General features: G+C 44.7%; 1 protein-coding gene across 4 annotated transcripts in view; it reads left to right on the forward strand.

The window, feature by feature from the left end:
* The first annotated feature begins 5,736 nt into the window (after window positions 1–5,736).
* Window positions 5,737–16,837, forward strand: part of LCOR (ligand dependent nuclear receptor corepressor) — an 82,623-nt gene continuing 71,522 nt past the window's right edge. For 3 of the 4 annotated variants that reach the window (XM_051616718.1, XM_051616719.1, XM_051616721.1), the window contains exon 1: window positions 5,737–5,857. The gene's annotated coding sequence lies outside the window, so the exon portion shown is untranslated. The remainder of the gene's footprint in view (window positions 5,858–16,837) is intronic. The other variant, XM_051616720.1, reaches the window with a different exon arrangement.

A 16,837-nucleotide genomic window follows, 5' to 3' on the forward strand; every position in this document is an offset into this window, starting at 1 on the left:
GGGCATCTGTGTGTTAATGAAGGGTTTTATCTATTATCTTCCTAAAATATCCCTATTCTTGATATTTTTGTTTGTCTTTAAACCCATCCTGAGACTCTGATAAAGACAAAACAGCTATCTCAAGTCAAATTTGGTGCAGACAGCTTGGCTGTTTCAGCTCTATCCTGGTTTTAGGTGAATGTCTCCTATGCTCTCAAAATAATTGCAGGTTGACCTACTGCTCATCTTGCTGCGTGCAAGATTTCCTGTTTCTTTAATGGAGATGAACTCTCTGTTGTAAACCCCAGATTGCTTCTGTCTACCTTCCAAATCTGTTGCTTTCTGTTTACATTAATATTACAATTCCTTGCAACACATTGTCTTATGCTCTGAAATCTGTCCTAAACTTACTTAATATCTCTCTTGCTTTCAGGCTAATAGTCTGTCCATCTCTAGTGAAGCTGCTCTTGCACACCCTCTGAAAAAGGGATCTGATTGCTGCCCTCTTCGTCCATCCTGCATGCACTCTATGGTGCTTTGCAGACCACTGCCAAGCAGTGTAGATCCCAATCTTTCCTTTCCCACTGTCCACGGATCATGGTGTGCATCACTCTGTGCTGTCCTCAACTTGACCGCCTCTCATCTGCTTTCTCATCTCTTGCAGGACTTTGGAGGTGCAGTTACATCTATAGTGTCAAAATACGGCACACGAGCTTTGCTTGGGTTGAGTGATTTTTGGGACTGACTTTTGCTGCACAGCAAACGCTGAATGCGTTGTCAAAGGTTAATTTTGTACCTCTTCCCATTGACTCGGGTAGACTTTCCGAAGTGCAGTGTTGTCTCCTTGGCCTGTCATCAGTCATGGTCTCCTCTATGATGTAACTTTCTTTTTCTTAATTCCAGGCAAAAAACCCTAACTGCTTTGTTAGGTTTTATTTCAGTGTTAGGATGTTCAGTTCACATTTGTGTGAGCTCCTCCTTGGAATGGACCTGGGACAAGCATTTGGTCTTTGCTTGCATTATATTACCTTTGTAATCCAAAGATTGCTGCAGGGAACAATCCTGTCCTGGCAAGAAAACTGAGAATGTAATATCTCTTTTATTACTATAAGTAATTTGATAAAGGTAATGTATTGGAATTAAGCCAGATACCTCAGAAGACAACATGTTTCTCTTTAACCTTCAGTGAGATCTCATTTTTTGCTCTACTTGATGGGACATAGCTTGCATTTGGTTCTGCTTGGCTGGGGCTCCCCAGAGGACTGGGTGGCTGCTGCTTCATTCAGAAGCTCACAGTGTGTGGACAGAAGGAGAGTTTGTGCTATACGGTAAAAACAATTTGCTGATGACTGGCTGAGGATTACAAAACTGAATGTGTGCCTTTTTTGTGACTTGGCTTTGTTCATACTTGGGATTCAAATACTGCTTGCCTATGTGGCACCCCACATTTATAGAATCACAGGATGCTTTGGGTTGAAAGGGACCTTAAATGTCACCTAGTTCCAACTCTGCATGGACAGGGACACTTTCCACAAGACCAGGTTGCTCAAAGCCCTGTCCATCCTGGCCTTGAACACTTCAGGGGTGGGACAGCCTCTCTGGGCAGATTTCCAATGGGCAGATTTCTTTTTTGCCTTTTTCTGCTTCCCACACCATCTCTCCACAGCAGGAGCGCTGCCTAATTTGGGCTCTCCCTCAAGCACATGAGGTGCTACCTGCTACCCTCAAGAGGAATCCCAACCTCCTTGTTGGTGGTACATGAGAAAGGCTGACTGAACCCAGGGAAGCTGCCACACATCTATGTGCTCTTTTGTCCCCTGCCTCTGAGGGGACCCTTCGCTGGCCCATGGGTTTGCATGCACTTGGCAGTGTGCTGCTGCCTGTAGCAGACCTACAGAAAAGTGTTTCACTGGCAAATCCACTTAAGAAAGAGGACAGTCTCACTTCACTGCAGCTTGCCCATTTCACTCAGACATCTGCTGTGCTAAAGGTGCCACTTTCGGAATGGGCTTTCTGCGAGCACCAGCCACACCGGAACCAGATCAGCAATTTGTAGTGTCCCCTTCTCCTATTTCCATGTTTTCAGACTGCAGGACCAGAGAGGTGAGCAGTTTACAGGCAGTGTGTGTGAGTAAATCATGCTTCCACTCTATCCCATAAAGACCATCTGATTCAATGGGGCCGTTTTTTATTCCTCCTACTTCCCTGCCTCTGGCATCTCTGGGGCTGTAAAAATAAAGGGCACGGTGCAAGACTGGGTGAGAAGACAGGTTTCTGCTTTCTATGTCTTTCTATGTATTTTCTGTTCCTATAGCAAAATGGATGTTGGAGAGATTTGCCGTAGAATCTGCCTTGAAAGTTTTACCTTTGAGATGCCAGGCCCTGCTTGGTGTTAAGTGAAATTGTCTGCAGCTCATTAACATCAAAGCCTTTCCTCCACTGGTCTGGGCAGCTCAGTAGTAACCAGCAGATGAACCAGAGAACAGCTATGCTCTCTACTAAGCTTTGCCTGCAAACAATTAACATCAAAGGGGAACCACTGTGAAATGGGGAAAAAAACTCCCACTGCATCAAGTCTCATGGCTGGTGGGGAAGCAGGGGGAGGCTGAAGCTCTGTCCCAGCTAGAGAGTTTGTGCTGAGATGTTTGTAGGAGCGGGCGGAGTGGCTGCTGCGGCCTGCTGATGGTGTTGGCCAAGAAAATGGTGGATCCATTTTGCTTAGAAAAAAACTGTTCAGTGGTGTTGGTGGCAGCATGGTGCAGGCTTTCATGTATCAGACCTGGTCCAGCCTACTTCTGGGATCAAGTCTGATTTGCCATTGCATTGGGATGCTGGGGATTGCTCACTTAGCTGTCGCTCTTCCTGTGTGTCCTGAGGCCAGCCTCACTGTTCTTTACACCCTTCTCCACCCCTCTGAACACGAAAGTTTTAACTGGCGATTCCAGATGTTGCTGCCCTTTTTTCAAATGGGCCTCTCTCTCTGTTTGCCCTTCTTCACAGGAGGCCTGTGGAATGAAAAGCTTTTTAGATTACAGGACCATTCCCTTCCTTTAGCTCTCAAGCACTTTCTCCTGCCTTATGTACTGGATCCTCTGGTCCATGCTTTCCTCATCTTCTTCTGCTTTGGCAGTGGGTAAGAAATCCAAATTGTTGTTATCACACTAAGAGTCTTGATTAACCCTGGGGTGGGCAGCAGGGTATGGAAATGAGTTAATAATCATACTCACTTACTGACTGTTTTACCTCATACATGTCCCAGATGGAGATCAGAAGCTTTTTGGTAGGTGCTACACCAGCACAGAATAGACAAGTGGGGCTATCTCTGAGAGTTTGCTATCTAAACATCAGCTTAGGAACAAAGGATTGCAAAAAAGAGAACAACAAAACTGTAACTCTGTATTAAGTGCTGGGGGGTTCAAGATTAGAGACAACAAAACCACAGCAAGATGTGCCAGCCAGTGCACAGTTCCTTCCTGCTAGCTCTGCTGTGGGACCACTAACCTCCAGCCACAGGGCAGGTGATAGAGCTGCAGGGCACAGCCAGAAGAGTTAAAGCAACCAAGGCTCATGACTCAAAGGTGTAGGATGTGACTTTCAGGCAAGGTACTTTCTCCAGAGAGTGGGCGTGCTTTGTGGAAAAGAATACATAATTCTCTTTGTGCTTGCTCAAGGAAAGTATGTGCAGAACCCACCAGGAGGTCTGAAGGACAGCTAATACCATCTGGGCAATAGTCAAACTGCCACAGAAGGAGGGTCTACAAAAATTGATCTTGTCCACCCTAGGAAAAGGAGGGCCATGTGGAGGCTGTGTAAAGACTGGTGTTAGGGGGAAGGCTAAGAAAAGATGCTTAAAAGAGCACTTCAGTGCTGCCTGGATGCAAGTGGATTGAGGAACACGGAACACTGGTGTGTTAGGAGTGAAGACACATGAAGTTCAATAGCTCATCACACCGAAATAGAGGTGGAAAGAAGACCAGTTTAACACCTGTAACTGGAGTGAGGTGCAGCTAAGGGGATCACTCCTGAGCAGAGTTGCCCAAAGAACTTTTCTGCTGTTTGTAGCAGATAAATTCTCCACAAGTCATGACTTTGTTCCTTCTTATCACCTCTAATGACTTTCAAACCAGAACTGGGATTCCCTGGTTTCTAAACCTGGCTTCTCCACTCATGAAACAAGCTACATATTGCCCTCTTCACAAGGAAGCTGCATCTTGAAACAGGTTTCTTGCCTCTTGCTACTCTGGTTCTCTCTGCTCTGGGAAGTTCCACCTGCTACAGTTAGAAATCACTCTCTGACCTTCTCCACAGGAAAAGAACCAATTAATAATCTGTACTTACGCTATCATTTGGCTTCAGGTAGCTTTGTCCCTTCCTTGAAATTTACACCCTTTCCCCACTGGAGCTTCCCTGGCACACTGGCAGAACACTCATACCTTGGTTTTGCTTTCCTTTTGCTGGACTAGCCAAACTGAGCTGTTCTGGTTTCCTTTTGTAGGACAGGCTCATTGCTGTCCTGTGTGTACCAAGAGCCTGTTCTGATCCTCTTGGAGTTCCTTTTGAATAAGACAACCAACTTACTGCATCTGTGACTGCCCCTGAAAAGCTTAAAAACTTTATAATATCCACAGGAAATATTTTACTGGGACATCCTACTCCCACAAACAGCCAGCCTTGACCTCTCTGGCTTTCAAACAGCCTGACCGTGGTGAGGCTTGGCAAGGTGAGGGTAATTGCTCCTGTGGTCACGGTGGGGAAATGACGGCCAGAAGTCCTGGGTTTTGTCTGTGGCCTTGCTGCAGGTTTTGGGCTACAACATTTCATTTTCCCAAGCTCACCCACTGGGCTTCCAGAAAGCTGTTGCCAGTGTTGTCTTCCTTCACAGGCAGCAGGCACTAACCACTCCTTGTCCCTTGCCTGTCAACATGCTCGCTGCTTGCCATCAGAAGTGGTGTTGTTGCATCATCAACCCCCTTACGGCTGACACTGTTCTTGTGGTGTAAGGCTGAAGGGCAACTGGTCACTGCTAAAACACAGGAGGTGGCTTTGTCAGGGAGTCAGTGCTGCAGGATCAGTATCCGGAGGTCTTTTGGCCACCACAGCCAAGTGTCTTTCCTCTTCATCGCGGCCACCAATAAACCTGGTGGTCTTAACTACACTGGGGAGTGGACAAGATTTTAACTCTTCCTGACAGAAAACTGTGCGGTCCCTGGGAGTGGGATGTCCCCTCAGGGGTGGGACATTCCCTCAGGGGTCCCCTCGGGAGACAGTGGCTCTTTTGAGGCGGGACGTTCCCTCGGGGACAGTCACTCCAGGGTGGAACGCCTCTCCAGCGGATGGTGATCCCTCACGGGTGGGATGTCTCATCGGGGGCTGAGACAGACCCCGCAGGGGTGCAGGGATGGTGACCCCCCCGGGGCTGCCACGTCCCCTCAGGCCCCGCTCCCCGCCGGCAGGCGGCGCCCGCCGGGGCTGACCCGGCGCCCCGCCCCGGGGGGGGGGGGGGGGGGGTGCGCCGGTGCCGCACGTGCGGGCGGCGGGGGTGTGCGCGCGTGCGGGAGGTGGGGGGAGGGAAGGGGGGGGCTGCGTGCGGCGTTGCGCGAGCGCAGGCGCGCGGCGGGGCGGGGCGGGGCGCGCGGCGGCGCCTGCGTGGCGCGGCGCGGCGAGGCGGGCGCTGAGGGCGGGTGGGCGTGGCGCGGCGCGGCGCGCGCGGCCCTTCCTTCCCGTCCCTGCCCCCCCCGGCCGTGCCCGCCGCCGCCCCCACCCCCGCCCGCCGCCCAGAAGATGGCGAGCCCGTGCGGGCGGCAGCAGTGCTCCATCGAGAGGCGCGGCGTCCGCCACCAGCTCGATTCGTGGCGACACAAGCTCATTCACTGTGTAGGTGAGGGACGGCGGCGCGGCGGGGAGGCCGGGCCGGGCCCCGCGGCGGCGGCGGCGGCGGCGGCGGCGGGGGGAGGCTCCGCCGTGGGGGTGGGGGCCCGGGAGGCGAGCGGCGCCGCGGCCTGCGGGCCCGCCCCCTCCCCCCGCCGCCGTGAGGAGAGCGGCGCCGCGCCGGGCCCCGCCCTTCGCCGGGGAGGGAGCCGGGCGGGGGGTCCTGCCCTGCCCTTTTGTGCGGCCCCTGTCAGCGCCGCGCCCGCTCCTCCCCGCCCGGGCCGGCCGCGGCCCCTTCAAACTTGTTGACGGCGCGGCCGGGAGCGGCCGGCCTGTCACTGCCCATCCGCCGCCGCGGGAGGTGAGGCGGGCCCGGCCCGGCCCGGCCCGCCGCCGGGAGGCCAGGCGGGAGGGAGGGAGGGAAGGGGGAGGCCGCGGAGCCGGCAGCGCCCGCCCCGCGCCCCGGCGGGAGCAGCCCCGGGGGGCTCGGGAAGGGGGGAGCGCGGCGGCGGGGCCGGCGGAAAGTTGTGGATCGGGGTGCCGGATTGACGGCGTGAATCCCGCGCGGGGCCGCGGGGGTTAAAAGGATGTGTGATTGCTTTTCTTTCCTTCCCCCCCGCTTTTCCACCCCCCCCCCCCCCCCTCCTCTGCTCTCGTGCGCATTTGTTGTTGTGCAGGCTCCTTGCAATCAAATACTTGGGTTTTTTCTTTAAATAAGTCCCCGACATCCTTTCATCTTCAGTAACTTTCTCCATTCAAAACACAGATTTTGCCCTTTTTTTCTTTCCCTAGTGAGAAATCGAGGCCTTTTCTACGGGTCCCAAAATACACATAAACAGCAGCTGTAGGCCAGGAATGCGGTGGGTGTCTGCAAGGATGGTTACATAGGTTTGGCAACAGTAGACTGTGAACTTCCAGTATAACCTTAAAAATCTCTAACCAGAACACTGGTCTATCTCCTCTTGTTTGGCCTCCTGCTTTTAATTGAACACAAATCCTAATTTTATTTGTAAATATGCAAATATGGCCATAATTTGCCAGTGACTGCTCAGCATAGGTAATCCGCAATAACGTTCACAGATTCACTTTACTTCCTTGTGTGCACAGTTAAACCTCTTATTGTCAGTTAGCTCAGCATCCTAGTTCATTATCAGGGATTTGAAACACCATTTTTGGCTACACTAGGAGTTGCAACTGCTGCTTTGTATATTTTTGGCTTCATTTAAATGTTTAAATTTCTGTAATATAAAAGCATGCTCTAGGTGCTTGTTAACTCCAGATTAATGTGGGCAATTAGTTTGTTTTAAGCGTTAAGTGATTCAAGGGCAATACATTGCTCAGAAACTCAGACTACGCGAAAGTCCTGGGTTTTCTTTCCAACCAGTTAGTGATGCTTTTAGATCCAGTTTATGGGGTTTCATTTTGTTATTTTGTTTCTAGATTTGCTATATTAAGAATATTTTGTTTGCTTCCACCTCTGCTTGAACTGGATTTATTTTGCTTCTATCTCCTTTTCTCATCTTCTCTTACCTTGGCTGCTGGGGATCACCTGTTCTAGTCCTTTCTAAATTCCCTACTTGCAGCATTTCATCTTATCTTCCTCTCAGTCCCTGCTGCTTTGTTGTTTGGTCCTTCAGTCCTGCTGTCCTGTTGCTCAGTTTTGCCAGGTAGCTGTGAGAAGTAAATGGGGGAATAAAGGAAAAATAAATCCAAACCGAAAGCAGTAGTTTCAAAGCTGCTGTTGAAAATGTTATGTTGGTGTGAAGTGCAAGAGTTGTGTCTGTTCATTATGCTGCTCTTTGGAAAAATCTTCGGTAGCTAGAGAAGTTTGTGTTATCTACAGACTCAAGGAAAACACTACATTATTAAAGTTCATAGCAATCCTAAGTGCTAAAACTTAAAACAAACACCATCACCCCCCCCCCCCCCCCAGCTATCCCCATTTGTACACACCCTGTTCCACTTCCCTAAAGCCGTTTAAATTGCTAGATCCTGGAGAAGTTGGTTTCTCCTGTATCCCTTCTGTATCTCTTCCTCATTCTTAAAATTGATTTATGTTTTATTCCTCCAAAAGATTTCCCTCTATGAAAGTCCCTTGTGTGCTTAACAAAAGATTCTGTGAACACTGTTTAGCACAGAGTTGATTGGGATTTTTTTGGAGGTAAAGTACAAAACCATTAAAAAAAAAATAAAGTCCAAAGTGTAACAATGCTATGTGACTTTTATCTTGGTGGCAAAGTGTCATAAACAGTTTCAACCTCAAATTGATCAGCTTTATGAGATCTCGGGACCTGCCCTGTTCCTAGTATGGATCTTGCATAAATTGTTGGGTCGTATAAATGTGTTGTTACCTTTTTTGGTTTTGATACTTTTCCATAGAATTATAAAAGGTTTATTGCACTGTCCTAGGATATCCAGCTGAAATTATGCTGTGATCTTAACCCCTTTCCCTGAGTACATCTCTGTTGTCTTTTTAGGTGGGTTTTGGCAATGTTCCTTGAGGTTTGGAAGCTAACCTCTTAAATGATGTTCTGTTTCACCTCAGCTGTTTGTAGAAGTCTTTAAGAATTGTTTCCTGTAAATAAATACTGATAGATAAATATGGGGAAGCAGAGTATGGGAACATCCTTTTTACTTCAGAAATATCTGTTCATAGTGAGTTCTGAAACAAAACCTGAGGTGTGTGGGATTTTCTTTGTTAGCATTATTCCCTTAGAAGTCATTCTTAACACCACACTGTGCTAGTTTGAAAAAAATAAAGCCTGTGGCTTGAACTAGTGCATCTGACCATAAATATGGCTTCAGTAATTCACTTTCTCCTCTTGCTTCTGCAGTAGTCTGCTCTGTTGTACTGTGGCTTCATGACAGTTAGTCAAACTACACTTGGGCTCTCAAGAGGAGGTAAACACGAGACCTGAAGAACCTCCTTTACCTTTGCTCACAGGGAGCCAATTCAGGGGAGCTATGCTAGCAGAAAACAATTTGGGGGGAAGGAGAATAATTTTCTGATAAGTGTAGCTCCTGGAACTGGCTTACTGTCAGGTCAAGTGAATAGCAGTGCTAGCACAAGGAAGAGGGTGAGAATGCATAGCTGGTGGAAAGGAAAAGAGTGAGATCACAGCAGCAGAGACAAAGATCATCTTGAACTGTCACAGAGTTGCACCTTCAATTGTGCCAGCACAGCTTTTTGTGGGAAGTAGCTCAGGGAACTGATCTGGCTTAAACCTTCCTTCCTTGTGGTGCATTTCAAGTCCCTTATTTGGGGAGAGGGAGGTGGTACTGTTGATGGGGGTCAGGTCAGTGGGCACTTCTATTGGTTCAGTGATGCAACTGAGGAGCATCATGCCATGGCCCAGATGTGAAGGGAGCATGGGGAAGGGGTTTCTAAGCTCTCTTTGTAGTGACATAGATGCATTGGGCTGTTGAACTACAGTGCAGGGGGAGAGCTGGGAGTGGTGCAGAGTGTCTTGGTGTCCTGGCAGGACTCTGATTCTAGACACGTGATATGCCAGATGAGAACTATTTGATGCTAACATATATGCTCACTGTACCAACCCTGAGTGTTAGAATCTGTCTTGGTGGCCTAAAGCAGATACCTAGAGACAAATGTATGTGCTGATTTTATTATTTAGTCCTTCTTTCTTTTCTTTCCCAGGCACTTGCTGGTCAGGCACTTGCTGAATTGGAAATGGTAGATGAGATCAGATTGAGTTTGAGGGAGGAGATAACCAGCAGATCCCGGAAGCTGTCCTGACACCTTTTGTACAGGCAGTAATAACATTGCAATGCTATGTGGTTGCTGGAGTGATAGTTAGAGGTGGTCGCATGCATTTCTACTAGCTGGTGATGGCTGGCCCTTTGTTAAATATTAGCTGCACTCTGAGAGACTCCCTTACTGAATTACAGCCTGTGCTGGGGGCCTGGGGCAGGGAGGGAATGCATTAGTTCTCTTCAGCAGTCATCCTAGTTTTGGGAGCAAAATGATGATTTAAAGGGAAAACCAGTAACATTCTAATACAATTTCTAATCTGAAGATGTAAAATAGAGCTGAAGTAATTTTTTTTTTTTTTTTTAAATGATAGTTGCTGATGAAATACTGCAATCCAAGTACCTCATCTGTTTCTGTGTGCTACTTTGGTGGATGGTGGTGGTCTTCTGTGACCTTACTTAGTACTAACGTGTGGGTCCTGTGGAAGAAATATGATACATCAGGAAGTATTAGAAGCTAACATTAAGAGAAAGTGTATAACAGTTCAATAATTCTGAAATCTTTATTACATTTTCTTATCTTGATTATTGCTTGGGTATAGTTCTAGTCTGTATGTGATATGAATTAATTGCTGCTTCCAAACAGTTAGCTGTGTTATCTCATTGTTTTGGAAGTAGGCTTGTGTCTCCAAGTGTTTAACATAGTTCTGGTTCAAAGGGCAGATTGTATTTCGGTGTTCCAAAATGAGAAAGCTTTCTAAAGCCCTGATGCTGATGTAAAGTAACAATAAAAAGCTAATAAGCTGAAATTGTGCTAAAGGAAAAGTTTATATGTAGTGCTATTCTAAACTGGTATCTGTTTTAGATACGCCCTCAGCCATGTCCCCAGCAAATGGTACTGTTTGCCTTATTTCAACCTGCATGTAATGTAGATGCAGCTTGTGGCTTTTATATTATTATTATTAATATAAATCCATTGTACAAAAACTTCACAGCATAGTAGCTGAAGGCTTGTTAGAGAAGATCTGGTCTACACACAAAGACTTTTGCCTGTTGGCAGGATAGATACAGGGAGGGAGAATTGCCCTATTACGACAAATTTATGCCAGGAAAAAAAAGTGAGGCAGCTGTCATTTAAAAATAAAAATCTTTAGTTTTAAGGAGTGGAATTCACAGCTTGATATTTAACTTTGCTTTAAATGTGCATGGAAGGATGGTATACATCTGAAGAATGGTAGAAGTTGAACTGTGGGGGATGAATCTAGATCTGCTTTAAATATCTCTTTGGATTCTCCATAAATCACTTCAGATTTGCCCTTGTTTCCCTATTTGCAAATGAAGAATAGCTTCCATCCTGACAAGAATGATGTCAACCAAACAAAAGCATACTAAAAAAGTAAAATATCGCTAATCATTTTGTGTTATGCCATCTTGAATTCTTCTGGTGGCTGCAATATGAAATTTTGGAATAGACCAAATTGCTTGGTTTGTTTTGCATTTTAAAAAAATAGTTTTAATTTGTGTGAAGTAATAACTATCACTGCAAGGTGGGAGGTTTTCTTCTTGGGACATGTTTATCCTGCAGGAGGCAAAGTTTTTTTTGCTTTTAACAAAAAGTGAATGACATTCAGAGTTCATCCACTTTTAATAGAAGTTCTCAAAATGAATTACAGTAATCCTTTCTGTGCATGCAGGAAATAGTCCAAATCCACCTAGATAAAATCTTTGTAGTATTTATATTGTGACATATATACTACAGACTTACAGCTTTGTGGTACAGCACCATTTTAATAGAGTACCTGAAGGACTATTCATGTTTTTTAAGCCATTTTTGACAGTTTGCTGTATATTCATGATAATCTAAATACTGTTATGTACAGAAATACAATAACTGCATTTCAATTAAGAATAAATAGGCGATACAAAATCCCAATCTTTGTGCTCAGTTGTCTGAATTCTTATTGCATAGCACTTAGATGGCTTAATGCTCTATGATCTGACATCCAGATAAGTAGTCAGGTGTGGTGGGTTTTGGTTTGGTTTTTTTTTTTGGTTGGTTTTCATTTTGTTTTCTTGGGTTGTGTGTGTGTTTGTGTGCATGTCTAAGAACTTTTGTTCTTTCATGGCTAATGTCAAATAAAAATGAGAGTGCTTCCTAAAAGTCGGTTTAGGAGAGGTTTCATGAAAAACAGGCATTTAATAGAGAAAGATAGTCCAGTCATGCTGATTGAGTTGGAGGGGACACTACTGCAGGATTGTACATGGCACTTTCCAGTCTTCTTCCTCACCCTCCTAGGTATTTATGTTTTGGTTCTCAGAGGTTACTGGAGTGAGTATTTCTAATTCTCTGAGAAATACAAAATATACAGTGTTTTCTGAGGGCAGGATTGGATGGATGGGTTGAACCAATGTGGGCTCTACCTCTGGCCAGCTGGTGATAGTGCTTGTTCTTACTAAACTGACAGAAGCCTCTGCAAAACCAGCTGATATTCTGGTCATGGTTACTAACCAGAGTCATCCTAGCTAGGAGTGAGATGAGCAGAGGAGCTCATCTGAAGCACTGGGTGGGATCGCATCCATGGTGTGGAGGGAAAGGGGACGAACACAACATTCTCCTACAAAGGCAGGGACCTTTCTAGTTTGCATCTTCTGTCTTGTAACTGCACTACAGACTGTGCTTATGTTTGACAGCAGTGCTGTCTAAGCTGGCTTAAATAGTCCCCTCTGTACTGCCACAGCTATGTGTAGCAGCTTGATGAATCAGTTCCCTGACGAGATCTGACTGGAAAACAATAATTTTTATTTATTTTTTTTTTTGCTACAACATCTGCAGGGGATGGAGAGGCAGAGAATGAGGAGTCAAGGCTATTTGACTGTTACTGTCACACATGCACAAATCCAAGTTGTCTTTTGCTGAATAAGTGCTAATTTCTGCATATATCGTGTTCACTTACAGTAATAGGAAGATTGCTTCATTCTTCCTCTTCAAAGCACTGTGGGTTATACCATGCTCTCTTCCTGGTAATGAACTGTGGGCTTTGCTTTCTCAACCATGTTGGATGCTCTTGTCTAGCACCTCCATTATTAAGTTGCAGCTTTACACCATCTCTTCCCAGAATGTCTGCAGGCCTCTTGAGTTTCCTCTATTCTCTTCAAGAAATCCATGTGGTCTCAGCTTCTTTTGGCAAATGAAAGCTTCAGCTTCCTTCTTATTTACTTGGAGAATTTTACCTCAGATTTAATTTGTCTTGTGTGCTGTGTAGTATTCTGTGATCTTTTATGGTGAGTTGACAAATTCAGTGCTCAAAGATGAGTGGGAGATTTAAGCTACACATCAACACTGCCAACACATGGAAGATGAAGTGTAGGTTATGGTGTTTCAACATTTCTGCAGGACACCATTTAAAATGTAGTAAAATTTCTATGAGGTGATGTCTCCATCTATTTTTCCCCTTACAGAGGAGAGAAAAGATGGTACTCCTGTTGAATTTTCCAGAAGCGATGGCAAAGTGGCTGCACAGGGAAGACTTGCAGGGAGACAAAGGATGTTCCTTATGCCCTGAGGACCATGATATTTTATGGGAGGGAGAAAAGAGGACTGGACAAGAGCCTAGTATTCATAAACAAAGAAAGCTTTCAGAAGCTGAATCCAGCAGTGTGGAAAGACATCAGAGGCCACCAGGCAATCTTAACTCTTGAGTTGAGTTTACTAATGAAGATTTTCCTTGTTCTCTTTGATCACTTTTTGTGTACACTTATAGTACAGGCATTTCACTATCTAGCTGGAGAATTATGTAGCTGAGTCTTATCTGCTGTGGTCTTTCGCCCTCCTCTGCTGCTACTAGGTCAGGGTGGTGGTGTTATTTCGAAAGTGGAGTAACTGTCAGAGTAGGAACAGGAACAGGTAGTCCATCTACAGAATTCTTAATTTCTTTATTTCTTTTTTCTTTAGTTACACTAACAAAGGGATGTGAAAGTTTTAGCTCACAGCCAGCAATTGCCCACTCAAATACTTGCAGGCCAGTACATAACTGTAATGCTCTTTGCCCTGTTTCTTCTGAGCATGTACTGGTGTCAGGCATTAGGCTCTAGCAATGTGCTGCTTTGCTACTGTGTATATGTTACAGGCAGCAGTTTACTATGTTACCTGCTGTCATAGACTCTTAAAGTTCAGCCTCCTTCTTTGCAAGGACATTCTTCTGCAGGTGTTGAACTCTCTGCAGCAATTCATATGCACAAAGCTGTTACGTATTCCCCCTGCTCTTAATATGTGGTCAGTCAGTTTTGAAACTTCATCATGGGATAGCCAGAGCAATGTGCTTGTATGCTTCAGCCAGGGAGGCTTGTGGCCAGAAGAGCCCTCTCTTAGCCTGTGCCTTGTGTCCTGCAGTCTTAGGCTCCTCTTAAGAAATATATAAATATATTGGAATACACAAAATGGGTTGTGATTAGACCTTACTGCCTTTGCTTAAATGCTGGTAGCAAGCTGGCTTGCTTGGTTCTTGACTTATTTGGCAATTTTGTCCTTTTCATGAACAAGCTGAAGATAGTGTTATAGTAGACCTTGTCTAAAGTTTGGTCATCTCCTGGGTTAAGTTTTGTAACTGTGGCAAAAATGTTGAAAGCTGCTTTCTAGGTGATGCCTTATCATGATCTCTTAGATGTGTTTCAGAAAACATGGCATTGTATCCTTTGTGTGAAGAAAAAGTTTTAGAGAAGTGAATGCTTAATAACTTCCATTTTGCTCTGCAAAAGAAAGAGAATAAAAAAGCATGGGGGTACTTTCCTTTTCTGACCTAAGAAAACTTAAAAGCAATATTCTTAAAGCAAGTATTCCACTTATATCCTTCAGAACAAGAGCATAGCTGCCTTATCCCTACCTTTTCTGTTTTGAAGTGATTAGTGAAATGTAAGTTTATATGATACTATAAGCTCTGTTTTGGGGTTTCTTACAAAGGTCTTGCATATTTTTTCATGGAAAAACATTCATCTGATAGTCTTCACTTCCAAAATAGGCAGCAAGGAAGACTTATCTTGGAGAAAACTTGTGCACTTTTGTTTTGATGATTATTTCTTGATCTAATTGACCTCACTGCTAAGTAAGGGGCATTCCCCTTGCTGGTTTTAAATGTTTTCCTTTGGAAAATTGTACTCCTGTTCAACTGACAGTGAAACATTTTAGCTGACTGTAGTGGGTATTGTACATCTGTGTACTGTAGCTTACTGTATTTCAAAATATTACAAGATTCAATAAAGGACAGAAAAGTGTGAGGGGAAAAACTAAGTGTGAGATAGTGCTTATATGTAGGCTTAGATGAGTCTCCATGCTTTAAAATTAGTTGCATAAGGTGGGTGTACCAAGCCTTTGTGAATGTGAAAAGCCTCTTGGAAGGACTTTCATGTTTCCAATGAATGTTTAGGGTATTTGAACTTAGACTAGGGGAACAAACTTATAGCAAACGTAACACTTTTGGTATTCCTGACTAAATATCCAACTACTGCCTGCACACTCCTCTTGGTTGTTTTGGTGGGGTTTTTTTTATATATACTTTTATGTCCTCCTTGTCTTCCTATGCAAGGATACAAAGTAATACAAATGTAATAATCTGGTACTGTGTGGTAAGAAACTGTGAGAACCTGGTTATTATATCTTACAGGAGTATTTTTGCAAACTCTTTACAAAATCTAATCCCTTGGCCTCATGTCTGCAGTGTTGCTTTAGTGATGTGCAGCAATTTGGGAGGGAGCAGCTTCAGTGCTCAGTTGACAGGCCATGTGGAGGTTCATTTTGCATGTGATCTTTTGAATTCAGCAGGAATGCCCTGTTTATTTCTTGAACAAGCCAAACTCATTGAGGGAAGAACTATGTTTTGCCAGGGCTCTCTTAAATCTGTGGTTTTCAACCTGGAGTTGGCAAGCAGCTGTGGAAAAACAAGCCTATTGCGAGTAGTTTAAATTGCTTGGGGTCTTTTTGCTTTTTGTGAGTCCACAGTTTGAAAATTACTGCTCTAAATTATTTGTAAACAAGGACTGTTTTTCCTTTCTGAAGTGGCTGTAAGTGTTAAGGAGGATAAGCTGATATTTAGTAATTTATTAGATTAGGATTGAGTTTTATCTCTCTTCTCACACCAGGAGATAAACCCTGGAGAAATTCAGCTTGAAAGCTAACTTCTGGAACAAAGTTGGAGTAGCATTAAGTAGGTCTGTTTTAAGTGCTGCACTCTCTGCACTCAAAGCTTCTGTATTTTTTCTTCCAAGAACCTTGATGTGAAGGACAAAATCCTGCTATAGATTTTGTGTTGTATCTAAAGATTTCATTAGTACTCCTCCCTTACAAAGGGAGCTTTGAACACACAGACTTGAGTGTAAACTGGTGTATTCTCAATGTGGTGCCTTGGCAGATACCCTGAAGCAACAGACACACCAACTTTCTGGTCTCAAGAAAACAGGTATTTATTAATTAAATGACTAGAAGGTGTTTAAGGTATGGAATGGACATTAAGCTGCACTCCTGGGTGTTGAAGCCCAACTAGTCTCCTTCCTGGCCACTTTTCCAGCTCACTCTGCTTTACTAGAACCGTAGCTGAGGTCACAGACTCAGTGCTCTATCAGTTCAAAATTGAATGTAGAGTTCAGAGGTTACTCTGCTCAACAAGTTACTCAGTTTCAAATTAGATTAAAAATTGACTTTGTAAGTTAAAGATGTTGCAGAGCTGTCGTCTACTTTCCCGTGGAGGCTGCGCTCCTTGCATGTAACAAACAGATTGGTTCTTGTTCCTAAATCATCTGTTTTGCCTGTGACTAATCTTGAATTCATATCTTCTTGCTGCTTGTACTTTGAACTGAGTTCTGTACTCTAAATAAGAATAGCAAATAGGACTTTAAATTTTCTCAACCCTTCGTAGCCCAAGGACTTCTCCTGTCCCTAGGATAGGAAATGCCTTATGCAGCTTTATATATAATGGGAGATGGTGGAGGGGAAGGTATGTAGGGAGAAGTCGATCACAGCTACTTTGGTCTACACTTACTGTCATGTTGATGAACTTTAGCAGCTAAATGCGCTTGTGATGACACCTCACAAACTTCAGAAAGTAAGCAGTTATTTTTGGAAACTTTTTTTTTTTTTACCCCAAGGACTAAAACTACTAAGCCTACTTAAAAAAAAAAAAAAAAGTCTATGCAAAAATACTAGTTCCTAAGAAACCATCACCTTCTCCTTATGTTCATGGGCATTTCAGCATCCTAACCCTAAATCCTGCTTAAAGTTCATTTCTAACAGTCC

This window comes from Apus apus, chromosome 4 (genome assembly GCF_020740795.1).
Source record: "Apus apus isolate bApuApu2 chromosome 4, bApuApu2.pri.cur, whole genome shotgun sequence".
In the NCBI taxonomy this organism is placed as follows: domain Eukaryota; kingdom Metazoa; phylum Chordata; class Aves; order Apodiformes; family Apodidae; genus Apus; species Apus apus.